Below are 27,691 nucleotides of genomic sequence, written 5' to 3'. Positions count from 1 at the left end.
TGACTTCTCTCACGTAGCATTATACCCTCTAGGTCTATCCATGTTGTCTCGAATAGCACAATCCCATTGTCTCGAATAGCACAATCCCATCGTTCTTATGACTGCATAATATTCCTCTGTGTGTGTGCACTTGTGTATATGTATATACACCACATCCTCCTTATCCATGCCTCTAGCTTGGCTATTGTAAATAATGCTGCAATAAACATAGGGGTACATGTATCTTTTTGAATTCATTTTTTTTTCATTTTCTTTGGGTAAATACCCAGTCGTGGAATTATTGGGTCATACGGTATTTCTATTTTTAATTTTTTGAGGAACCCCCATACTATTTTCCACAGTGGCTCTACCAATTTACATTCCCACCGACAGTATATGTGTGCCTTCCTTGTTCACCATATCTTCATCGCCTGGGTGGTTCAGTCGGTTGAGCTGCCGACTTCGGCTCAGGTCATGATCTCACAGCTTGTGAGTTCGAGCCCCGCATCGGGCTCTGTGGTGACAGCTCAGAGCCTGGAGCCTGCTTCGGATTCTGGGTCTCCCTCTCTCTCTGCTCCTCCCCAACTCACACTGTCTCTCTCTCTCTCTCTCTCTCTCTCTCAAAAATAAATAAACATTAAAAAAGTTTTTTTAGTGTCTATCCAGGTCCTCTGCCCATTTTCTGGTGTTAAGTTGTAGGAGTTCTTTATATATATTGGATATTAACTCCTTATTGGATATATCATTTGCAAATATCTTCTGCTCTTCCTTAGGTTGTCTTGTTTTGTGATGGTTTCCTTTGCTGGGGAAAAGCTTTTTATTTTGATGTAGTCCCAATAGTTTATTTTTGCTTTCGGTTTCCTTGCCTTAGGAGACATATCTAGAATAATGTTGCTACTTTAAGACATTCACATTTAAATTTGTAACTGAATTTGTTCTGTAGTTTATCTTCTATTTAGCTATCTTCAGGGGGCTTTTTAAACAATGTATATCTACTTTACAAAAATAATTTGGAAATTCCTTTTTTTGTTTCATGAAATAATTGAAGTATCATTGGAATGATTTCTTCCTTAAAAGTATAGTAGGGGTGCCTGGGCGACTCAGTTGGTTGAGTGTCTGACTTCGGCTCAGGTCATGATCTCACAGCTCGTGAGTTGGAGCCCCACGTCGGGCTCTGTGCTGACAGCTCGGAGTCTAGAACCTGCTTCGGATTCTGTGTCTCCCTCTCTCTCTGCTCCTCCCCTGCTCACATGCTGTCTCTCTCTCTCAAAAATAAATAAAGATTAAAAAAAATTTTTTAATAAAAAATTTTAAAAAGTATAGTAAAATTCTCTGAAACCACCCATACCTTATAGGGAGGCAGCCTTTTGCCCCTTTTTAAAATTTTTCTATCATAATAAACTTGTTCAGGGGTGCCTGAGTGGCTTAGTCGGTTAACTGTCTGATTCTTGATTTCAGCTCAGGTCATGATCTCATGGTCATGAGATCAAGCCCCACACTGGACTCCATGCTTAGCATGAAGCCTGCTTGGGATTTTCTCTCTCCCTCTCCCTCTGCCCCCCCCCAAAATAAATAAATAAATAAACGTTTAAAAGAATAATAACAAACCTGCTCAAAATTTCTATTTCTATGAGGGTTGGTGGTAGTAATTTATATTTTCCTAGACAATCATCTTCTTTCAAAGCTCTCAAATTTATTGAATAGATATGAGTGTAATTGTCTCCAATCATTCTTTTAATTTATTTCCCATGTATCTGTGTTGACTTCCCCATTATTACTGCTAATTTTGGATATTTGTGCATTGTCTCTCATTTCTTTAATTGTAATTAGCTAATGATTGTCAATTTTGGGATTTTTCCAGAGGAATCAAATCTTGCACTTAAATATTAGCTTTGCCATGTTTCTATTTAATGTGATACTTTTATGCAGTATTATAAAATATAACACTCATACCTAAAGGTTCAAGGTAATGAAATAATGTATAACTTCATGAATTATTATTCAGTTAAAATTTGTATAACCATCACTTAAGAAATTGAACATTTCCAGAAACCCAGAGCCCCCAGACATGACCCTTGCAATTTCAACATTATCCTTCCCCCTTAGAGCTAAACACACTGACTTTTGCGGTCATCATTCTTTGCTTTGCTGAAGAACTTTAGCAACTATGTTGGCAACCTAAAAACCATAATTTAGCTTTGCCCCTTTTGGACGGAATGACACAGCGTGTATGCTTCGATTATTTCATGTAGCTATGTGCAATTGAAGACTGTTAATTTTATTGCTAAATAACATTCCATTGTACGAATTTCCTTTTTTTTTTTTTTGCTTATTTATTTATCTTTTAATGAGATGGGTAATCTTTCTAACTTTTTACAATTACAAACAATCTTGTGAAATGTGGTCTTCTACCTCAACCCTAATGCGTGTCTCCACAAAGATGTCCTTAACCCTTGGGTCCATGGATAGAATTCAGAGAATCCATGAACTTCAATGGGGAAACATCGCATCTTTATTTTCACTAACTTCAATCTGAAATGTGGCATTTTCTTCCATTACAGATGTAGACAAAAGAAAAGCAAGGCCTATACCTGTAACTTTGTCACAGATAACTTTGTCGTGATACAAACAACAGATATTTTATGCCATGTTATAGTTGCCAGTGTCTAGACCTGTGTGTTCATTTGTGTTCATCACTATTTTGAAATCATGGTCGAGGGGCGCCCGGGGGGCTCAGTCGGTTGAGCGTCCGACTTCGGCTCAGGTCACGATCTCGCGGTCCGTGGGTTCGAGCCCCGCGTCGGGCTCTGGGCTGATGGCTCGGAGCCCGGAGCCTGCTTCCGATTCTGTGCCTCCCTCTCTCTCTGCCCTTCCCCCATTCATGCTCTGTCTCTCTCTGTCTCAAAAATAAATAAACGTTAAAAAAAATGAAAAAAATTTAAAAAAATGAAATCATGGTAGTTATTAAACCTACTAGCTGCTGTTATTTAATATATTAACAAGGATGGACAAGTTTTACTATAGCACAAATCTGTTGTTTTAATATTTGACAGCGGTTTTCTGACACAATTGTTTTCCTTTGTAAATTCTATGTGTACTATGTATTTAAAATTTTTTTTGAGTTACTGTGAAAAAGGATCCCTAGGCTTTATCAGACTGCCAAAGGGTACCTGTCACAAAAATAGTTTGGTATTCCAGGGAATGTAACTGGGAGGAGAATGGAGTTTATGTATCAGTCAGGGATGAACTAGGCTAGGCTCTAGTAACAAACGATCCCCAAATCTCAGTGGTTTAAACAGCAAAGGTTTATTTCTCACCCACTCTACATCTCCCTGTGTCTATCTTAGGGAGCTGAGGATCTCACTCAGCAACGTAGAAGGCTAGAGTTTCCATCGTGTAAGAAATGACTGCTGTAGCAAGGAAAATGGAATATGGCAAATTATTGCATTCGACCTTAAGGCGTTCACACGAAAAGGAGTGACACATTTTGCTCTTGCTCACGTTTCATTGGCAAAAGCAAATTACATGATGAGACCTAACTTAAAGAGAGGTGGAAACAAAGAATTCCATCAAGTGTCCAAAAGAAGGAAAAACTAAAACTGTTGGTAAATAGCTTTATTGGCTATCGGACTAGACATAGCTTCAATTTTATGTAATGCCCAGCATGTTTCAAAAAAAAGTTTGTCAGTGGACGTTCCCATCGGCACTGGAGAGAAATCTGTCTTGCTCTATGTGTCCTCAACAACACTGGTATTGTTGCCCTTTTTTTCATTTCGGTTATTCAACTTGTTTTAAATTTCCTTTTCATGGATCTTTTTACATATGAGTATTAGCCCTTCGGATACCCTGTTTTTTTAAAGTGCCTGTTCAAATCACTTGCCCAATTTTTTTAAAAAAGATTTTAATGTTTATTTATTTTTGAGGTGGGGGGGAAAGGAAGAGAGAGAGAGGGAGACACAGAATCAGAAGCAGGCTCCAGGCTCTGAGCTGTCAGCACAGAGCCCAAGGCAGGGCTCGAACTCACGAACCCTGAGATCATGACCTGAGCCGAAGTCGGACGTTTAACCGACTAAGCCACCCAGGTGCCCCTTGCCCATTTTTAATTAGATTGTCTTTTTCTTATTTATATTTCCTACATTTATCTAACTTACATTTTATCCTTTTCTGTTATCCTCTGTTCCTCATCCCTTTTGTCTCTGTGCTTACAGAGACAATTGCTTCATTAATTTTTTTTTAATTTGGGGAGATAGATTTGATGACAGTTTTCATGTCTGCCAATGTAACATAAATCTTTTTTATTTGTAATTTTCTCCCATTCCTTCAATCATCTGTTGTGGTAGTTTTTGTTTCACTGGTAGCATTTTGTGAAAGATCTGTTTGGGGTCCTTTTAATTAATTGCTCACAAGTGAATGAGATCAATTCTTCCTGGACTGGCTAAAAGCAGGCAGCTGATTGAAAAGGGCATCATGTTCCTGACTTTGAGGAGTTCTCATGAAACAGCGTTTTGTGGATGGGAATGCAAATCTGTGGCCTTAACTTCTTCCCAGACCACCAAGATGGGCATCTGTGACTCCCACTGTGAGCCTCTCTTTTTAAAATTGCCTCATGAACACACAGTTTCCTGCATAAATGCCTAAGTATTTCAGATTTGGTACCACTGAAAATCTAGGGACGATCCTGCGGCCAGATCAGGCACCCAGCACCTGCTGTGACAAATGAGGGATTGTTAGTTTTGTACTAAAGTCCTGGCACACACATAGGGAAGTACCCTGATTTGGCTTTTCGTGAGCACTCTCTCTGAAGCGTCCCACACCTCTGTCGTACTAGAGTTGTTTAGCCTATTTACGGTGCAAGTTTTCAGGTGTATCTTAGTTCCATCAAAGACTGAGGCTGTCTATTTCTTATTTTCCTAGTTTTTACGAATACAAAAATAGACAGACAATACCAACTTTACATCATCTTTTTGAAACCAGAAGTTCATCAAAGGTTAAAAAATGAGATGGGACGCCTGGGTGGCTCAAGTCGGTTAAGCATCGGACTCGTGGTTTCGGCTCAGGTCATGATCTCACAGTTCGTAGTAAGTTCGAGCCCCGTATCCAGTGCTGTGCTGACAGTGTGGAACCTGCTTGGGATTCTCTCTCTTTCTCTCTCTCTCCTTCTCTCTTCCCCTCCTCTCTCTCTCTCTCTCTCAAAATAAATAAAAATTAAAAAAAAAAAGACTTCGTGTCTGTAATTGTGTCAATTGATAATAGCAATTTGTGGATCAGGACTGTTAGAGACAGGAGTCTCCAGATTTAAGAACCGGTAGAAACTGAGGGACAATTTAATGTGGTACGGAAGAATTGAGAGGAAAAACATTCTCATGCTCACAGAATGTAAGAAGAACCTAGATAATCTTCCTCGTATGATATTTAGAGCAACTCAGAGCATATTTCCACATATACTCTATACTCCTCTGAAACGTGTGTATTTACTGGGAAGAAGATGTCAATGCTAGCGAGGACCTGAGATATTCCAATAAAGACAACAATGTGAGTTACAACCATGATGCTGAAAGAGATGTTATTTCTGTGATAGGAAACCCTCCTGTGGACTTCCTTCATTAGAATTCCTGAAAGATCTGTGACACTCTGTCCATCGTTGAAATAATCCGACCCCTGACAGTCTGTCTGACTACTTAAGTCACTTTCACCTCGATACTTACGTTATGCTTACACTTACCTGTGCTTTCATTCCATTTAAAACATAAAGTTTCGGGGTGCCTTGCTGGCTTAGCCAGAAGAGCATGTGACTCTTGATCTCAGGGTCGTCTCACGTTGGGTGTAGAGATTACTTAAATAAATAAAACTTAAAAGCATAAAAATTAAAAACTAAAGCATAAAATTTTATCCCATTTCATAAAGATAGATGGATGAATGCACAGATACGCCGGTGGGGAATAGATCAAAGATCTCTATAAATGAAAGTTGTGGATGATGGTTATTTTAGAAATTCGTAGGATTACTTCTGACTCTGAGAACGACGGGGTAAACATACCAGATGTACGCTGCTTTGTGAAACAACTGAAAATTAAAAATAAATACACAGATAAAATAAATAAGACAACAGTTTCCAAGACACCTTGCAGGTGACGTAAACAGTGATCCTTCAAAGAGGGAAAACAAATCAGTTGAGCCCCACAACGGCCCTAGTCTACAACCTGGAGAAAGTTTCCAGGGGCGCCTGGGGGGCTCAGTCAGTTCAGCATCCAACCCTTGGTTTCGGCTCCAGTCGTGATCTCACGGCTTCATGGGTTTGAGCCCCGCATCGGGCTCTGTGCTGGCAGTGCGAACCTGCTTGGGGTTCTGTCTCTCCCTCTCTCTCTGCCCTTCCCCTGCTCGCGTTTTTTTCTGTCTCTCTCAAAATAAATAAAAAGAAAGAGAGAACGTTTCCAGTATGTGGTACAGGAGGGAATCCAAGCAGAGCCCAGCAGGCTCCCTAAATTGAGGGGATGGACCGGATATTCTTGTGAGATCGAGGCAACTAGAATTTGCAGAACAGAGTCGCGGACAGAGAGCTGCACAGAGAGAACATGCATATCTTACAAAGATCCTGCCATCTATCTGTTCAGCAGAGATCATCCCATGGCATGTGAGGAAACTACCAGAAGCCGGGGAAGAGCCATCAGAGAGGATTGGAGGGGAACCAGGCTCTCCCACCCAAAGCTGAGACGATCTCCCACCGGCCAGACTAGAAAAGCTCCTATTTCACAGAGCAATAAGCAGAATTCACAGAAGGTTCTCATCTTGGTGGTAGGGAACAATTAGCCCCAGACTACATGCTGCTCCCGTCCTAGTCCCACCTAACAAATCATAGAAATAAGACATAAAGGGATCAAACTGTTTGTAAGTCAGATAACTGTCCCAAGACAGAGCTTAGGAATATTTACAGAAATGCAAAAACATCCAGTACCCAACAAGGTAAAATTCAGAATGGCTCACATCAATTCTAAGATTACCAGGCATTGCAAAAACAAACAAACAAACAAACAAACAAACAGGAAAAGATGACTCCAATGAGGAGCAAAATTAATCACAACTGACATAGAACTGATAAAGATATTAGAAATAGCAGACAAGGAGATCAAAGTTATTAAAACTGAATTCCAGGTGTGCAAAAAGGTAAAAAGATCCCGTTCGAATGTCTAGAGATGAAAAGTCTGATGACCTAGATGAAAAAAATTAAAAAACCCTGAATGAGTTTAATGGAAGATTAGATATTGCCAGAAAAAAAAAAAAGGAAAAAAGATCAGTGAAGTCTAAGACATAGCAACAGAAACTATCCAAAGGGAAATACAGACAGAAACCATCAAAAAATGAAAACACCTTCAGTGAGTTCTGCGGCCCCCAAACATTACAATATATATTGAGGGAAAGGACAGAGGAAACAAGAAAATGATATGAGCTGATTTTTCCAAATGTGATGAAAGCTGTAAAGACCCAAGAAACTCGATAAACTCCAAGCACAAGAAACATGAAGAAACCCTAATCAAATTGCTGAGAACCAGTGATACAGAGAAAAACCTTAAAAGAAGCTAGAACAACAACCACCAAAAAAAAAAAAAAAAGCCAGAAGAACAACAACAACAACAAAACACACACACACACACACACACACACACACACACACACACATTATACACAGAGGAACAAAGAGAAAAATGACAAACGTTTCTCACTGGAACCGGTCTGAAGAATAATAGCGCCCCAAAGATTCCCGTACCCTAAACTCCTAAACCTATGAGTATATCCCTTTACCTCGACAAAAGAGGCTGTGCCGATGTGATTAAGGTTAGGACCTGGAGATGGAGAGAGAACCCTGGTTTATGCGGGCGGGCCCAATCGAATCACGTGTTACAACCAGAGAAATCTTCCTGGCTCTAACTCAGGATGGGACCCGAGCTAGCTGCGAACGTGGAGGACGTTGCTCACAAACCAAGGAGGGCAGCGACTTCTGGAAGCTCAGAGAACAGCTCTGAGTTCAGAGCCAGCAAGAAAACAGTAAGCCTGACGCCACCCACTGCCGAAAAGAAGTTCATTCTACAAACGAGCCAAAAGGGCAGGAAACTCTGTCCTGGGGCCTCCAGAAAGTAACACCATCTGCCGACACCTTGATTTCAGCTCCTTGAAACCCACCCAGGACTGATGACTGACCGAACTGGAAAACAAGGGGTTTGTGTTGCCTCAAGTCCGGACTTTATGGTATGGTATGTTACAACGATGGTATGCAACCAATATGGAAAGAATGCAAGGGAGAAGAGAGGGGAGCATTATATTTAAAGCAATTAAAGGGAGGGGCGCTTGGGTGGCTCAGGGGGTTAAGCGTCCGACTTCAGGTCACGATCTCACGGTCCGTGGGTTCGAGCCCCACGTCGGGCTCTGGGCTGACAGCGCGGAGCCTGGAGCCCGCTTCGGATTCCGTGTCTCCCTCTCTCTCTGCCCCTCCCCTGCTCACAACTCTGTCTCTCTCTCAAAATAAAATAAAGACAAAAGGCATAGTCTACTTTAAAAAACATAAAATAAAAAAATAAAGTAATTAAAGGGGAGAAAACACTATCAACACAGAATAATTCAATGCCCAACAAAATGTTTCAAAAATGGAGATAAGGTAAGGTCTACTTCAGATATACAAAAGCTAAAGGATTTCATCACAAGCAGGCCTGTGTTGCAAGGGTTAAAGTAAGTTCTTCTGATTGAAAACGAGAGCCAGCCCAAAGGAAGTAAGAGCACCAGAGAAGATCACTACCTGAGTAATTTTATGAGAATGTTTTTCCATTATTTAAATCTCTATAAAGTTAAATTGATTGCAGAAACAAAAATAACAACATATTATTTATATGTTGCTTAATATTGTGTATATAACATGCTCAAGTAAGATGTATGGCAATGATAACAGAAAAGCCAGGAGAGGGAAGTGGAAGTAAATTCCTGTGAGCTTTTTATACACTATGTGAAGTTATAGAATGTCACTTGAAAGTAGACTGGGAAATCCACATATAAGTGAAAGCATATGGTATTTGTCTTTCTCTGATTGACTTATTTTGCTTAGCGTAATACACTCTAGCTCTTTCCACGTCATTGCAAATGGCGAGATTTCATTCTTTTTACGGCTGACTAATTCCATTGTGTGTGTGTGTGTGTGTGTGTGTGTGTGTGTGTGTGTGTATCTTCTTTAGCCATTCGTCAGTCGATGGGCATTTGGGCTCTTTCCATAATTTGGCTATTGTTGATAGTCCTGCTATCAACATTGGGGTGTCCGTATCCCTTCGAATTAGTACTTTCGTACCCTTTGGGTAAATACCTAGTAGTGCAATTGCTGGATTATAGGATAGTTCTATTTTTAACTTTTTTGAGGACCCTCCATAAGATTTTCCCAGAGTGGCTGCACCAGTTTGCATTCCCACCAACAGTGTAAGAGGGTTCCCCTTTGGAGATTGGCATCTCGCCAATACCTATTGTTTCTTTACTGTTGTTAATATTAGCCATTCTGACTGGCGTGAGTTGGTATCTCCTTGTGGTTTTGATGTGTATTTCCCTGATGATGAGTGATGTGGAGCCTCCTTCCATGTGCCTGTTGGCCATCTATATGTGTTCTTTGGAAAAGCGTCTATTTATGTCTTCTGCCCATTTTTTTAACTAGATTATTTGATTTTGGGGGCTCCAGTTGTATAAGTTCTTCATAGATTTTGGATACTAACCCTTTATCAGATATGTCATTTGCAAATATCTTCTCCCATGATGCAGATTGCCTTTTGGTTTTATTGATTGTTTCCTTTGCTGCGCAGAAGCATTTTATTGTGATGTATGTAAGTGTGGAATCATGAAATTCTACACCTGAAACTAATATTACACTGTATGTTAACTAACTGGAATTTAAATAAAAACTTGAAAAAAAAGATAGACTGTGATATTAAGAGGTATATTAGAACCCTAAAGCAATCAACAATATAGAGCAAAAAGTTATAAGTAACCAATCAACTCAGATAAAAGGGAATCATAAAATGTATTCGACTGATCCAAAAGAAGGCAAAAAAAGAAAAGAAAAAGGAAAAAGGGGGTAACAAAGAGCAGATGAGACCAAAAAAAGCAAGATGATAGTTTTGCACCTAATCATATCAATAATCACATTATATGCAAATGAGCTCAATACCCCATTAAAAGCCAGAGATTGTCAGATTGGATTAAAAATCAAGATCTAGTTAATGATACTATATTGTATATTTACAAGCTGTGAAGAGAGTAGATCTTAAAAATTCTCATCACAAGAAAAAAACTGTAACTCTGTATGGTGATGGATGTCGACTAGAATTATTGTGGTGATCATTTTGTTTTCTATGTAACAAACATCATATTGTACACCTGAAGTTAATATAATGTTGTGATATAATATAATATCATATAATATCATATAATATAATGTTATATGTCATGTTATTTAAAAAATAATTTTAAAAAATCAAGAGGCCGGGCACCTGGGTGGCTCAGTTTAAGTGTCTGACTTCAGCTCAGGTCGTGATCTGATGAATTGTGGGTCAAGACCCACATCTGGCTCCAAGCTGACAGTGCAGAGCCCGCTTGGGATTCTCTCTTCCTCTCTCTCTGCCCCTCCCCACCCCCACACACGCGCGCTCTCTCTCTCAAAATAAATACATAAAATCAAGATGCAGTGATATGCTGTTTACAAGCAACACTAAATATAAAGACACAAATGGGTGAAAGTTGCAATGAAAAGTATGTCATTTTAACACTAATCGAAAGAAAGGATGACTATATTAATATCAAAGCTGACGCAGAGAGAAGAATGTTACCTGAGATAAACAACGTAAAACCAAAAGCTGGCTCTTGGAGATCAGCAAAGTTGATGAGTATCTAAACAGACTGATCAGAAGTAAAAATGAGAAGACGCATGTTACCAATTTCAGGAATGAGAGAAGTGTTGTCGCCGCAGACACTAAAGCTTTTGAAAGGATAACGATGGAATATTTTAAAGATATTAAAAGGATAATGATGGAATATTTTCTGCAATTTTACGCCAGTAAATTCAATAATTTAGATGAAATTAACAAATTCCTTAAGGACGCATAGTACCAAAACTCACCCAAGATGCAACAGATACACTTCGGCAGCCAGCACGAGAGCAATGGGCATCTCTGGGGACAAGTGGCAGAAATGCCACAAGACTGGTGGCAAGAGAAAGCCCCACCACAGGAAGCAGAGGTATGCGCTGGGACCCCCCAGCATACACACAGTCCACGCTTTGGGGAGGGGGGGGCAGAAAGAAGTCCCGCGCCTGGAGGCTGGATGTGGGGACTTCTCCTGGGGCTCCCGGTGTTGTGCACAAAACAAAGGTTGTTCCTGGGGCGCCTGGGTGGCGCAGTCGGTTAAGCGTCCGACTTCAGCCAGGTCACGATCTCGCGGTCCGTGAGTTCGAGCCCCGCGTCTGGCTCTGGGCTGATGGCTCGGAGCCTGGAGCCTGTTTCCGATTCTGTGTCTCCCTCTCTCTCTGCCCCTCCCCCGTTCATGCTCTGTCTCTCTCTGTCCCAAAAATAAATAAAAACGTTGAAAAAAAAAATTTAAAAAATAAAAAATAAAAAAAAAAAAAAAAAAAAAAAAAAAAAAAGGTTGTTCCTGTTATTTACAATGCATCCAGCAGCCAACTGGTGAGCACGGAGCCCCTGGTGAAGATCTTGCAAGGTGCTGGAGGACGGCACACACTACCCACAGCGGCGTGGGTCCCTCCAGCACTGCCCCCGGGCCACAAGAAGGGGGCCAAGCTGACTCCCAAGGAGGAAGAGATTTCAAGCAAAAAGCGATAAAAGCAAGTTCAGAAGACATTTGATGAAAGGAGAAAGAATGCCAAAATCAGCACCTTCTGGAGAGGCAGTTCCAGCAGGGCAAGCTTCTTGCGTGCATCTCGTCAAGACCAGTGTGGCCACGGCTACGAGCTGGAGGGCAAGGAGCTAGAGTTCTGTGTGAGGAAAATCAGAGCCGGAAAAGGCAAGTGAATCGCCCTCCCTCCTGTCTTTGGTCCTGTAATAAAGGTCTTTATTGCTCAACAACAAGAAAAGATGTAAAAGATCATGTGAATAGTCTAATAACGAAGAAACTGAATTTGTAGTTAAAAATCTTCCCACAAAGCAAACTCCTAGGTCCATGGCTTCATTTATATTTCTACAAAATATTTCATGAAGGAATAGTTAGTACCAGTTCTCCTCAAACTCTTCCAGGAAATTGAACAAGAGAGTATCTACCCAAACGCCAATCACCTGTTACTAATTGTTATATATTGATACAGTGAAATATTACACGACGATAGTGAAATATTACACAACAATGAAAACAGAAGGTCTACAATGATATGCATCACACTAATAATTCTTACCAACAAATGTTGGGAAACAGACTCCAGGTACGTTTGCATAACGTACGTGTGGTTCAGTTCAGCGCGTAGAAACACGGCCAACGCTAATCTGTACCGTTAGAAACCAGGAGAGTGTTACACTTGGGAGGTAGAGGGTATCTCCTGGAAGGAGGCACATGCTGGCAATATTCTATATCTCCATCTGGGTGCCAGATGCGTGCCTGTGTTCATTTCGTGAAAATCTGATGATGCAGACACTTAGAATAAATACATACGTTTCTATATATGTACGTATGTTCAATAAAACATTTTTTAAATAGTAGACTCGCAAAGCCTTTTTCAGTTTCAGATGTTCTCTGTTGAATTATGCCTGTTTTCATTTTTCTAAGCATAAGGCAACAGATTTTCTAGCTTTCATGCTGTACAGATAAGTGGGTCTTTCTTGGAAAAGCAACTTTTCCCTCATTATCTCTGTAACTAGATGATCTCTCACTCCACGAGCAACCCACAGAAGATTCTGTAACTTTAATATTTTTGTTGTTCTCTAGTTTTATGGGTAGTTTTCCTTCCTTACTTTGGCTCTGCAAGAGTTTGCTGCCACACAGCTGTGCTAAATCAAAGAGAACGTGACTTATCTGCTCTGTAAACACAGACAAAGCCAACACAGCTGATGTCCAAGTGTCACAGAGGGTGTTGTGAGCAAGAGATTTAAATCTAAAAATCTGAAATAATAAAGCCGTACATGAAATTCTTCAGCTGATTGAAGACACGAAAAGAAACGATTTTGTCTTCAAACAAACGTTCAACTGTGGCCGTACATATTTTGGCTAACTTATTTTGGATTTAGATGGTGGTTTTGCTGAAGAGGTGTTGGGGTCCTTTGCTGACTCTCAGCTACTCCCAGGGTTTACCCCAGTTATCCCAACTTGGGATCCCAAGGAGAACGACTGTGGTCACAGCCACCTCACCTCCACAGTCCCATATCACATCTGGCTACTGTTCAACACAAATTAGACTGAAATGACACAGAGGATAAAGCAAGATCAATGTATGTAAGTATGTGGCCAAAAGCCTAAAAGCAGTGATGGATGAGCCCTACTATTTGTGCCTGAACATTAGAGGCTATAAGTAAATAGGCAGAATCATAGAAATACAACGTTGACTTCATTCTAGAAGGTTTGCTCTTCCCTTTGGACATGACCGCATTTTCTTAATATTGTGTCATTGAATGTTTAATTATATATTGGACAAAATATTATGTGTGAGTGCATAGCTTACATGTCCTAGTTTTAGCCCCTTTATTGTAATTCATAGAAAATACATGTTAGATCTTCAGATTTCCCTAGATTTTGCTATACTTTGCACATGGTGGTAAGATCTGCATGATGGCACCACCGTATAATTTCTGGATTTTATAATTAATTGGGATTTTCCTTGTTCTTCAGTTCGTAATGCATTTTTTATAAATGTCCTAAAACACCTGGAAAAAGAGATTATAGATTTTTTTTTAAGTGGGCAGCAGAATTTTGTGTTTCTATTATGTGTGCGTTTACCTCTTTAAAACAATTATATTAGCCTCATCGGGGTTTGTTTGTTTTGTTTTGTTTTGTTTTTTGGTTTGATTTTTTTGTTTTGTTTTGTCTTGTGTTTCTGTCATAGAGATTTGTGCTAATGTCAAAATGGCAGTAATGGTTTTGTTAATTTATCATTTTAATGCTGATGACTTTCGTTTGATATGTTGATATATTGTAATTTTACATAGTACACTTAATCCCATTTTAGTATCATTATGGATTTGAATCTTTGGAAACTATATACGAAGTTACAGTTTTGAAAATAGGATTCTAATTTGACTAAGATTTAAAAGGGGAAACCTAGTTTTAATACACTTTTATGGAAAATAGTTAAAGGTAATTTTACTTCATTTTTTTGTCCTCCTTACTTTATAGATTAATATATCTAAAATAAATCTCTACACGTTTAAATGTAAATACATAATATAAATATAAATAATAGTATATTATTATATTATTAATATAAATTGTATACATAAATATAAATAATATCTAAAATAAATAATATTTTATTTAGCAAGTCAAAGTAAACTTTACCTGATGACAGAGACTCAACATATATAAAGTACAAATTAACAGCTCCGCTAGGAGAGACTAAAAAATTCACCATCGTCATGGGAGATTTTAACATCAGTTTCTCAATAAACAACAGATTAAGCAAACCAAAAAACAAACAGAACTTTAAGTAGGCAATTTGAACAGCAATGTTGACAAGATTAATCAATAGACATAGAAAATTAGGTGCCACACATTTTTTTTCATACACACAATTTACAATGATAGAATACTTTATACCCCAAGACAAATCTCAGTGAAAAATGTGTAGCATTGGAAACAATGTGTTCTCCAATCACCAAACAATTAAACTAGAAAACAATTTTTAAAAGGGTAATGAAAAAAAGTATATATACATATATACACATACACATCTATCTGAAATTAAGAAACGTTTCTAAATAAATAATGACTTGCAGAAATTAATATAAAAATTAGAAAAATATTTAGATGCAAAATATAATTCAAGTACTACATATCAAAATGTGGAATAGACATAGAGCTAACTTTAAAAAAAGAAAATATGAAAATTGGAAATTACTAGTGAAATTAACAATGTATTTTTTAAAAAAGAAAATATAGACCATTTCAACAGATGCAGGAAAAGCATTTCTGAAATTAAACATATATTCATGATATTTACTTGTTTGTTTTTTTGATAAAGAAGAATAAAAGAAAGAAACCACATGCTATCGGCTGGATGGTGTGTCCCCAAATTCACACTGAAGTCCTAATCCCGGTACCGCAGAAGGTGAATATTTGAAGAAAGGGCCTTTAAAGGGGTGATCGAATCCAAATGAGGCTGTTAGGGTAAGCTACGTCCGATCTGATCGGTGTCTTTGTAACAGAGGAAATTTGGACACAAAAGGAGATACCAAATTTGGACACAAATTTGGACACAAAAGGAGATGCGGGAGCACAGGGAAGGGCCGTGTGAGCCCAGGGAGAAGGCAACCCTCTGTAAACCGAGGCGAGAGCCCTCGGCAGAAAGCAACCTTGCTGGCACCTTGATCTCAGACTTCCGATCCGGGATAAAATAAATTTCTGTTGTTTAAGCCGCCCAATGGATGGTAGGTATTTTGTTATGGCAGCCCGAGCAAACTAACACACCGTATGTTAAAAAACAAAATAGAACAAATATATTCTTTTATGTTGAAATGTCCAAAGCATTCCCTCTCAGATTAGGAACAAGGCAATGATAACCGCCATCAACTCCTTTACTCTGTATTTTATCCAAAGTCCTAGTCAATGTCGTAAGAAAGAAACAAAGCGGGTAATGATCAGAAAAGAGGACACACTGCTGATGCTTTTGCAGATGATGATCAGAGCTGCACATTTGAAAAATCCAAACACATTATTAAAAGAGATGAGAGATTTTAGCAAGACTGGTTAGCAAGAAAACAGTGTCACATTTTATATGCAGTGAACAATTGCATGTAATTTTATGTAATTGAAATGTAATTTTAAAACACTTACAAAAGCATCAAAAGTATAATATACTTAGAAAAATACCATTAAAATGTTAATTTTCAGAGAAAACTGGATAAAACTTTAATGAAAGTCATTAAAGAAGAACTGAATAAACAGTGATGCGTATTTTGTTTCTGGATAAGAAAAACCAATGCCGTAAAGATGTCAATACCCCAAACTATCTAATGGAGTTGATACAATTCTAACCAAAATCCCAAAGCCCTGCCCCTACCCCCAGGTACTATAAAATTTACAAGGAAAACCAAAGAGCCAGAACAGCTAAGACATTTTGCAGAAGAGCAAAGAGGAAGACTTGCCCTATTAAAAATCAAGATGGATTTTAAAGCTACAATAATTAAGACAATATGCTAAAAACACCAAGATGGACAAATAGCACAGAATAGCAAATAAACAACAGGAGAGAATTTTCAGACATACAGAGACTCTCACATATGTGGAAGCTTCCCATGTTGCACAAAAAGCATTTCTGACCAATGGGAAAATGATTGATGTCTTAATGGCCCTGGGAAAATTAGATATCTATTTAAAGATTAGAAAATGGACGGGGCGCCTGGGTGGCTCAGTCGGTTGGGCGTCCGACTTCGGCTCAGGTCATGATCTCACAGCTGGTGAGTTTGGGCCCCGCGTCAGGCTCTGTGCTGGCAGCTCAGAGCCCGGAGCCTGCTTCGGATTCTGTGCCTCCCTCTCTCTCTGCCCCAATCCACTCACATTCTGTCTCTGTCTCTCTCAAAAATAAATAAACATTAACGAAAATTTTTTTAAAAAGATTAGAAAATGGATCCTTTCTGAAAGAAGAAAGAAAAGAAAAGAAAAGAAAAGAAAAGAAAAGAGAAGGAAGAAGGGAAAGAAAGAAAGAAAGAAAGAAAGAAAAAAGAAAGAAGAAAGGGAGGGAGAAAGGAAATGTGTGCTAATTGTGTAACTTAAAAACACCTCTAAGTGGCTTAAATATGTTAAAACAAAAGTAAAATATTTTAAACTTACATAGGTCTCTGGGTAGAATATGGTTTAAGATATAAAAAAGGAGCAAACCACAATGAAAAGACATATAAAATCAACTGCATTAAAAATAAGGTGTTCTATCTAAGTGTTGGTTTCCAAACTGGCCCGCGTACACATGCGGCAGGGAGAGACTGAAGAGACAGTCACCTGCAGGTTGAGAGGTGGCAAGTTTAACAAGAAGGGAACTTCAAGGCCAGGAGGGCTCTGCACCCACTGCTACAATCCTAAAGGTTTGCACACAGGCCTTGGTGGGACCCAGTCATATATTCCGTCCAGATGGTCCCCAAAACACCTTACTCCCTTAAGGCTATGACCTTGGAACAGCTCCTGGTGTGGAAAAGGCGGATGCAGCATTCATTCCAAGGACAGTGGATGAGGTGAGCAGCCTCTGAATGTCAGGGTCCAGCTCCTGGGTCAGCTGGGGTCACATGTTCTTGACCTCCAACAATAGTAAGAAAGGCAGAATATGTTTGCAAAAGCAGAGACTGATAGAGGAATACTATCATAATTAGAAAACAAAGTAAGAAAAAAATTAGACAACTCGGAAGGAAAAATGTGTGAGAGATAAAAACAGATGAGGAAATCCAAGTGGCGAACAAACATACGGTAAAAAAAAAAAAAAGGTTTTAACTTCATTTGTTCTTATCAAAAGCACAATAAGACACAATTTCACTCCATGTCACTGGAAAAAAATTTAAAGTGCTCTTATAAAACACTCTTGACATTTTTGATATACAACCACAAACACAACTGCATGGCCAGCTACATACACTATTAAAACTCTTGGGGCGCCCGGGTGGCTCAGTCGGTTGGGCATCCGACTTCGGCTCAGGTCATGATCTCATGGCTCATGAGTTCGAGCCCAGCATCAGGCTCTGTGCTGACAGGTCAGACCCTGCGGCCGGCTTGGGATTCTGTGTCTCCTTCTCTCTCTCTGACCCTCCCCGACTCATGCTCTGTCCCTCTCTCCCTCTCTCTCTCCCTCAAAAATAAACATTAAAAAAAAATTTTTTTTAAACTTAAAAACATTCATTGAGTGAGACGTACAAGAATGTTCAAAGCAGGAAAAAAACTGGAAATCATCCAAGTATCTATCCAGCGCAAAATGGATTAGCAAATTGGGGCATGTATGAAAATGAATGGACTACAGCCACACGCATCAATACAGATGGCACCTAAGAACTTACAGGAAAAATGCACATCCTAGAAGAATGTACTTGGTTTCGTTCCCTGTATATAAAGTACAACAGCAGGCAAAAACTGAGCAATACTTAGCTTGAGGAGACAAAAACGTGTGGAAACCATAAAGAAACCAAGGAGATGATGAACACAACATTTAAGAAATTGTTAACTTAAGGGGGGGAAGTGGAATAAAATTAAAGAGACATACATGAAGTTTCTAAAGTACAGTAACATTCTATTTCTTAATCTGGGTCATGAGTACATAGCTGTTCATCTTAGTATCTAAAATATGTATCATTATAAAAATTATGAAAAAAGTTAAAGACCAACGGCCAATATCCACCAGGTACAGAGAATTTAGGAATTTGAAACCACTCGACCCTTTAAGGAAAACACAATGCAAACAAAATTTTTTCCGGAGTATCCAAAAAGAAAGAAACATTTCCAAAATACTTTTTAAACAACCCTATTTGAATACCAACCTATAAAAGGTAAACTAAAACACAGCAACATAGAAACCCGACCAAATTCGTGACTATTGGTACAAAATATCCATTAGAATACCAGCAAACAAAAACCCGCAGCACTTGAACCCAATAGCACTTTCCTCCCGTTAACGAAAAAATGGCTAAACATTACGTAGTCTATTAATGTAAGTCATTGGCTCAATAAGTCAAATGAGAAAAAAAAATACGGCTGTATTCATAAGTGACAAAGTCATTCAATAAAATAGAAAAAGAATGAAAATTTTCAGGTAAGGTAATCAAAATGAATCTTCAGCCACCCCACCCTCCCCCTGCCCCACCACCAAGAAAACCAACTAGCAAGTATCCAGAGACAAAATACCATTATAAAAATCCCAGGACCTAGGGGTAAGGCTGGAGCACCCCGTTGGATGACATTGATTTAAAGTGCTCACCTGCCATAGAGAAAGAGAAACAAAGTAGGGCAATGTGTATCCACTGACAAGTTTAGCTATTTTTTATTTCATTTTATTTTATTTTATTTTATTGTATTGTATTGTATTTTATTTTATTTTATTTTATTTCATTTCATTTCATTTCATTTTTAAACATTTGTGTATTTATTTTGAGAGAAAGAGCAGGGGAGGGGCAGAAAGAGAGGGAAAGAGAGAGAGGTGAGTACTGTCAGCACATAGTCCCACATGGGGCTCAGACTCTAGAACCATGAGATCGTGAACTCCGCTGAAGTCAAGAGTCCGACGCTTAACCTACTGAGCCCCCCAGGCGCCCCTACCTATCATTATTTTAATACATTTGGTTTTTTAACTTCTAAACTAGAGCTCTAAAGATTTCTTATAAAGGTATTAAAATATAATTTGTATGTGACTTTCATGTCCTAGAATTTTCACATGTATGTTTTTCCTTTGATCCTCCTTGTGGTTTCTAGGTACAGCAACTATTTCTTTTTTAAAATTTTTTTTAATGTTTATTTATTTTTGAGAGAGACAGATACAGAATGCAAGCCAAGGGGGGTGGTGCAGAGAGAGGGAGAAAGAATCTGTAGGCTCCAGGCTCTGAGCTGTCAGCACAGAGCCTGATGCGGGGCTTGAACCCGCCAACAATGAGATCATGACCTGAGCCGAAGTCGGACGCTCAACCGACTGAGCCACCCAGGCGCCCCTACAGCAACTATTTCTTTGACACTATCCTATTACGGGCAACAAGACTAAACCACGTATATAATTGAAAACTTTCTATATGTTGTACATATTATTCTATCCGAATTTTTTAATTTACTTTGGTCTGTATTTCCCTTCTTTTTTCCCCCCTTTTATTGTTGCTATCTATTTGTTTTGTAATTTCCTAGACTGCCAACATTTTATTTTTAAGTCTTTCCAGAAAAACCTATTTGGCTTTCTTGATCCATTTGGTGTCTTTTACTTCCTTGATTTGGTGCTTTTTAATTGTTCATTTCTTCTATTTTTTTAGTTTGCTTTTTTTCTTTACCAAGTCCTTTCAGCAACCTTGCATTTTTATTACTTTCTAGAGAATGCATAAAGTATCATAAACATGACCTTGGCAGGTGTCCTCACGTGCACTTGATGGGCTCCTTTACCTGAAAAAACCTGCCTTCCTTCAGCTTCACAGCAATATCCACTCCTCCTCCTCCTTCTCTGACTCCTGGCTCTTCTTGCTTTGTATTTCCATCCATCACCTGCCGCTCTCTCCTCCTCTGTGTGTGTCTTCATAGATACTAGATCTTGTATATTTGTCCTCCAAGCCTTATAATATTTAAATGTAAATAATATTAATAATATCTCTTATGATCCATCTTTTTGTGGGTTTGCTCTATTCTCAGATATTTCCCAAACTTGAATAATAACGATTTCTCTCTCTCCCTCTCTCTCTCTCTGTCTGTCTCTTTTGGAAAGAAAGAGTGTGCCAGCAGGAGAAGGGAGAGGGGTAAAGAGACAAAGAGAGAGAGAGAATCCTAAGCAGGCTCCATCCCAGCTTGGAGCCCAATGCAGGGCTCTATCTCACGCCCCTTAACTGAAATCAAGAGTCGGTCGCTTAACAGACTAAGCCAGCCAGGTGCCCCTGAATTTGCTTTTTAACTTTTGTGATTACATAGCACCCTAATTAGATTTGTTTCATGGAGGTCCTACCTTCTCAATTTGCTCTGAACATTCCATCTGGAATGTTCCGAAGGACTTATTAAAATAGCAACCTCCCAAGTTTGACATAAGAAGGAATTTTGAAAGCCAGCTTTGAAAAGAGATGTTGAATACCAAATAGGGAGATGGAAGCGTGGCTTCAGGGACAACCAAAGAGGAAGAGAGTGTCCCGTGCCCTCTCTGCGATTTTGTCTAGTTTTCTCCAGGCCACGTCTGCAGCCTGGCTTTCTTGCTGTTCTGTGTAACCACAAGTCTTGAGCATTACAAAACACAGGTAAGATGAAAGGCTGTAACAAATACAATGAAACAATAACCAGAGTGGAGAGATTAAGAAGAAGTAAAACTGGAAAGTGGAAACAAAACAGGAAATTAAAATGATTAGAAGAGAATTTTAAAAACAGCAAACATATAAATCCAATAGCAAAAAATGATGTACTTTATATAAAACCTTAGGAAGAAAAGATAAAAAGCTGATCAGGCATAAAAGCATATAATACGAATGCGAAACCAATAGAGCATAAAAACTGGTGCCAGAATATTAGTTAAGGAAGAGAAAAGGAAAAGTTAAGGATTAAGAATCAGAGGACAATTAACATTTTTTTAAATGAAAATGAAAATCCAAGTGCGTCAAGGGTCCCCAAAACCTTGCTCATGGTTCACGATTCACTAGAGTGGCTCATGGCACTCAAAAGCTGTGGGCCTCGTGATTATGGTTTATTATGGTGAAAGCACAGAATAAAATCAGCAAAGAGAAATGTACAGGGAGTAGCGACCGGGAAAACCCAGAAGCAATCTTCCAGCTGTCTTCTCCCAGTGGAGTTAGTAGTTGGGCTTAATTCTCCCAGCAACGTCTGAGGACACGTGCAAAGGTTTGCCAACCGAGAAGCTTGCGGGAGCCTTGGTGTCTACGATTTTCACTGGGGCTCCGCCTGTGGCCCCCGCGTGACTGACCTTATCTACCCTGTGAGTCCTGAGGCTGGGGCATCCAACAACACTCTCATCAGGCAGAATATCCCAAGGACCCAGCGCTCATTCTCCCAGGAACCAGCCACTGGGTCTTTCTTGGGAACGTACAAGGCTGGAGCAAGCCAGGCCTGCCGAGTTAACCCTTTCCAGCACAGTAGGGTAGAAAAAAAGAAGAAAAGAAAATGGGAAAGAAGCAAAAAGATGGGAAAACCCAAGAGCTAGAAGAATCCAGTGATAAATCTAAAAAACAAAAAACTCAACATACATCTCAGAAACTAAATCTATCAAATCATGCCAAGATTGTGAATTGAAATAACAATACAGAGAAACAAAAGAAGGAAGGAAGTGAGGGAAATCAGTTGGAGGCAAGCCAAGGGAGATTCGGGGGCACCCCCTTCCTTCCTTCCGCCTCTCTCCAACGGCACACGCCCAGGAATGTCCTAAGTTCTTCTAGCATCCATCAAGGCGCACCGCCCTGGTCGGAGACACCCCCCTCTCCAGCAGCTCAGCCAGCAACCACCTGTCCTATGCCCACCTTCCACCAGGACTGTTACCACTCTGTTGTGCTTGTAAACGATGCAGAGCGTTGATGTGAGCATCTGTATTGCAAGCTGTGGCTTTGCTGCTTCACTAATCATGTTAGTTACATCGTGGCTGTTTTCTCATCATGTTAGTTACCTCTCGGCTGTTTTCTCATGATGCATCACCTGCCCGGAGTCTACCCTTCTTCACCCCCATGTATCTACTTGCAGAAATGCAGAGATTGCCCATTAAGGACAGCAAAAAGACTAATGAACATCATGTCGTTGTAAACAGCGGAGGTCTAAAAGCTTCCATGTTAACCTTCGAGAGCAGGACAACAAAGAGAAAGAGAGAGTGCCACAGGCTTTTGAGAGCCTGTTCCACTCCACTGCAAAGTGAAAAATGCATTTGCTGAAAGCAAACCGTCACCACGTATGAAAAGCTATCAGGGCTCCGAGTCCAATTAGAGAAGAAGAAAAAAATCAATAGCGATTCACTTCCTTGTTAGAAGAATTGATTTTCCGGATAAAGTTCACAATATTCTTGGAGTTTGTCTTAATCATTTTCTGGCAAAATGGCCTGGTTCCAACTCTCCCCAAATTGTATAGTTACATCGAGATCAGTGGTGTAGCAAAGCAGGGAGTTGCAAATCAATCTCACCAAAGAGGACAACACATCCCTCGGACAGAAGGTGGACAAAATACCAGCCAGGCGTCCCGTTCCTGCCAAATACTCAGTTGTTCGTTTTATCTTTTTTAAAAATCGAGGCAAAGACCACCAGCTTCCAGTTTCCACATCAAAGTGCTATCTGGTTTCAGTTTTCTCGTAATGACAAACAAAGCTCTGCCCTTGAAGCCTGCTGCCTTCCAGCTGTGCCCCTCGCTGGTCGCATGACCTTGAGAAAATCATTTCACTTCCCTGAACTGCTTCATCTTTGAAAAAGAGGTTGGATTTGACGGTGTGCGCGCTAGATACGCGAGCGACTGTAGAACAGCGACACGTTTTCCCCGCTGTCCGAAAGTAAAGCACTCTTACGAAATCTTAAATCATAAACTGAAAGAGCATAAAGCAGAGTGTCCCTTACTTTCCGAAGGTTCACTTCAGATTCACAAAAGACCTACATAAAATCTGTCACGAAAAGGAAGATCCTCTTTGGATTTCTTTTGGGTAGCAGAAACGGGTACCAATGTAATTTAACAATTACATGTAATTAAGCAACTCTGTGTCACACACACCGACCCTTCCCAGCCACTCCATGAAAAGGCCAACATTATAATGCTTTTTTATGCACGCGGGCTCAGGGGCTGAGGGAGGTTTAGGTACTTTGTCCAATCTTAACCCTCACCTAGGGCGACGCGAAACATACGCTCTGGACCCCTATGCTCCTAAAAAGGATTCTAGAACCAAATAAATTTGGGAAACACCCCATCCTATGGTCCCCTTTTGGCAATTTACATTTCACATCAGCCTATGAAAAGTTCTGGGGCGTCCTGAAGCAAAGACACCGGTTTATCTCAACATTTCTCAGCTAGTTGAATTCTAGAACTTGCCTTTTCATGTACTATCCAGCAACATCCCAAAGTAGAGGGAAAAGAACGCCGGACTAAGAATCAGAAAATATTTGAGTTCTTGTCCTAAACATACGCGACTAAATGTATTACTTGCGAATTGCTGGGATTTCATTATTAAATTAGTGAGACACCTACCATGGCAAGACTGGAGGCGCATTAAGCAAAACGCAACAGGGAGAAGCTTTTTTGTAAATAACACAATACTACACAAATACTAAGTGATAGTATCATTAATTCTTTTTTTTAAGTTTATTTATTTATTTTGAGGGGGGGGGGAGGAAGCGAGAGGGAGGGAGAGAATCCCAAGCAGCCTCCACATTGTCAGTGCCCAATGCGGGGCTCAAACTCACGAACCATGATCATGACCTGAGCTGAAATCAAGAGTCAGACACTCAACCGACTGAGCCTCCCAGATGCCCCAACGGTTTCCCAGCCACAGCCAATACTTTGTCACTCAGTCATTCATAACACTTTTTTTTATAAGACCCTTTTCTTTCTTTCTCTTTTATTTTTTTAACCACCTAGTCCACTCCGAAACATCCAAGGAGCAAATAATTGAATCCGTTCAAAGGCCTGTTTCTCTCACACTCATTTGACACGAATCCCCCTATTCAAGCTTGATTATTTCAAATAATCGCCCTAAAAATCAATTGTTATAAAACACACAGGTGCTAGTTGAGACTAGGTTTTAAAGTCGGCATATACATAAAGCTAGTATTGTTCCAACAAATCACATACACGTTACCTGCGTATAACAACTTGTGTTCTGCAGCTCAGCCCATCGCACGTTTTATTCGTGTCCATCATTTCTTGGCTTTTTCCCTATTGTGGCTGTCATGTTTAAATGTCCTATACATCGTCTGAAATACTGATATGTCACTACTGTGTGATACCTGAAGATTGAGAATTCGGCCTGAGGAAAATCTCTCTAGACTCAAGGAGTTTCAGTGCTCAAAGTGCCATGAAACATCCTGTGTGTGTGTGTGCGTGTGTGTGTGCGTGAACTGTGGTCCACAGGCCAATTCAAATCCTGCCATCCTCCTATTTTTGTACAGCCTGGGAGTTGAGGGTAGTTTTTACATTTTTTGCTGGTTGCGAGGGGAAAGGAGAAGTGTGTTGTGACAAGCGAAAATGATACGAAATTCAAATACCAGCGTCCTAACGTTTCACCAGAGTGAAGCCACACCTGTTTGCTTCCTCACTGTCTGCCGTATGGCTGCCTTCACAGTGTAACAGCGGAGTTGAGTAGCTGGGACAGAGAGCGGAAGGTTGGCAAAGCCTGAGACATCTACTGTTTGGCCCTTTACAAAAAAGTTTGCCAACCTCTGCCTTATGCTCAGGCTTTTCATCCAACGTGTTCCGGCTGAGAAAGTACAGTTATTCCACTGAACACACATTGGGGACAGATTTGGGGGAGTACGCTGAGTTAGCTTTTTGCCTTAACTCACAATGGAGGGCAGTAGGGGTTAGCAGAAATCTCGCAGCTTTGGGCCGGGGTGTGAACCTTGGCTCGGGGTTTCTTAGCATGGTCTGTTCTCGAATATGCCGCTTGAACACCCCCATTCTGCATCTCCTCGTCCGTAAAGTCAGACTCACGAATTGAGCCCAGCATCTACCACAAAGCAGTCTTCCGAAAAACGTCAGATTGCTCTCTCGGGGTCCCAGCGAGGGCGGCAGGGGACACCTGAGGAGTGGACCCCGCAATTCAGTTTGCAGTCCAGACCACAGCACAGTGGGAAAATGAGGAGCAGACCAGCACCCCCCCCCCCGCCAGCCCTCTTCCCGCAGCCTATCCACAGCACTTTTGGGTCTAGCGGGCTGCAGAATGACACATTTCAGACCGATCATTCGATTTAGCCCTCCCTTCTTGTAGACAGTGACCTAGCTGCCCGCGCTCCTCTCTGGAAACGTGCTTCAAGCCAGACCTGCAGCCGGCACCCTCAGAGGAAGAACCGTGGAGAACATCAGTGAGCAGCCCTACAGTTGGGGGAAAGGCAGAAGGTGTGCGCGGCTAGAGAACTGGCTTCCCAGGGCTCAGACCGACCAGTCGCATGAGGTGGACACTGTCTCTGCCCCCCAGCCGCCCCGTGCTGAAAACACAAAGCACGTGGGCTTTGCCTGGCCGTGAGCTCAAGTGCTTTTAGGCCTACCTACTCGCATGATTCACGGTTGCCTTCCTGCAGGGTCAGAAAATGTCCAGTGCGGCGCCCTCCCCCGGGTCCCCCCGCGGCAGGCTGCTGTACCCACCCCCAGACTTCTGCGAGTGACCGCTGTTGCTAAGGGGCACAGGGGTCCCTGCTCAGGAGAACCGCCCTCCCCCGAAACCTTGCGGTCACGGATGTGCTCCCCTCCTCACTGCAGGAGCAGCCCCAGCCGACATAACTGGAACAGGGGTGCCGGAGGCTGCACAGCATTGGAAGGACCCATGCCCGGGAGGGTGAGGCAGGCCAGGACCGGCCTGGCATCGGACCCCCATCGGAGCACCTCACTCAGCAGGCGGTGCACACGAGATCGACTATGCGGCCAGGTGTGGACATGGGTGGGGTGGGGAAGAACGAGGGGGCCTGTAAGGGAAGGAAGTCCAAGATTGTTCTTGGAAATTATAATCTTGGAGTTAACGCCTGAAGGCGCGGTAGTGGTTTAAAAGCCAGCACAGAGGGAAAGATGGACCTTTTGCAAGGCTAGGCCAAGAGGAAGGCCAGGGGAACAGCCCTGGCTGGGGAGAATGCTTACAGAAATTCAGCCCCGCCCTTGGTCAACCCGTGATGCTATTTGACCTCCAGCGCAGCACTAACCTGTTTCATAAGGGGGCTGTGCCAGGTCCGTAGGGAGCTTAAAGAGGACAGAGGAGGGACAGCGGAGTCTGCGGATCCTGAGGGCGACTGAATGGGTTTTGCTCCGGTGGCTTAAAACTGATCAAGTACGGGTGTGAGGTGAGATATCTGACTGTGGTTTTGATTTGTATTTCCCTGATGAGGAGCGCCGTTGAGCATCTTTTCATGTGCCTGTTGGCCATCCGGATGTCTTCTTTAGAGAAGTGTCTATTCATGTCTTCTGCCCATTTCTGCACTGGGTTGTTTGTTTTTCGGGTGTGGAGTTTGGTGAGCTCTTTATAGATTTTGGATACTAGCCCTTTGTCCGATATGTCATTTGCAAATATCTTTTCCCATTCCATTGGTTGCGGAAAACAGTGTGGAGGTTCCTCAAAAAATTAAAAATAGACCTACCCTATGACCCAGCAATAGCACTGCTAGGAATTGACCCAAGAGATACAGGAGTGCTGATGCACAGGGGCACTTGTACCCCAATGTTTATAGCAGCACTCTCAACAATAGCCAAATGATGGAAAGAGCCTAAATGTCCATCAACTGATGAATGGATAAAGAAATTGTGGTTTATATACACAATGGAGTACTACGTGGCAATGAGAAAGAATGAAATATGGCCTTTTGTAGCAACGTGGATGGAACTGGAGAGTGTGATGCTAAGTGAAATAAGCCATACAGAGAAAGACGGACACCATATGTTTTCACTCTTATGTGGATCCTGGGAAACTTAACAGAAACCCATGGGGGAGGGGTAAGGAAAAAAAAAAGAGGTTAGAGTGGGAGAGAGCCAAAGCATAAGAGTCTCTTAAAAACTGAGAACAAACTGAGGGTTGATGGGGGGGTGGGAGGGAGGGCAGGGTGGGCGATGGGTATTGAGGAGGGCACCTTTTGGGATGAGCACTGGGTGTTGTATGGAAACCAATTTGACAACAAACTTCATATATTGAAAAAAATAAAGCAAAAATAATTATAATTAAAAAAATAAA

The 27,691-nt window shown here is 40.9% G+C and overlaps 1 pseudogene; it reads left to right on the top strand.

The window, feature by feature from the left end:
* Window positions 1–11,158: 11,158 nt before the first annotated feature.
* On the top strand, window positions 11,159–12,047 carry LOC125922152 (40S ribosomal protein S8-like; annotated as a pseudogene).
* The last annotated feature ends 15,644 nt before the right edge of the window (window positions 12,048–27,691 follow it).

This window comes from Panthera uncia, chromosome C2 (genome assembly GCF_023721935.1).
Source record: "Panthera uncia isolate 11264 chromosome C2, Puncia_PCG_1.0, whole genome shotgun sequence".
Taxonomy (NCBI): Eukaryota; Metazoa; Chordata; class Mammalia; order Carnivora; family Felidae; genus Panthera; species Panthera uncia.
The sequence above is the reverse complement of the archived record's forward strand: the minus strand, read 5'-3'. Positions and strand labels throughout refer to the sequence as shown.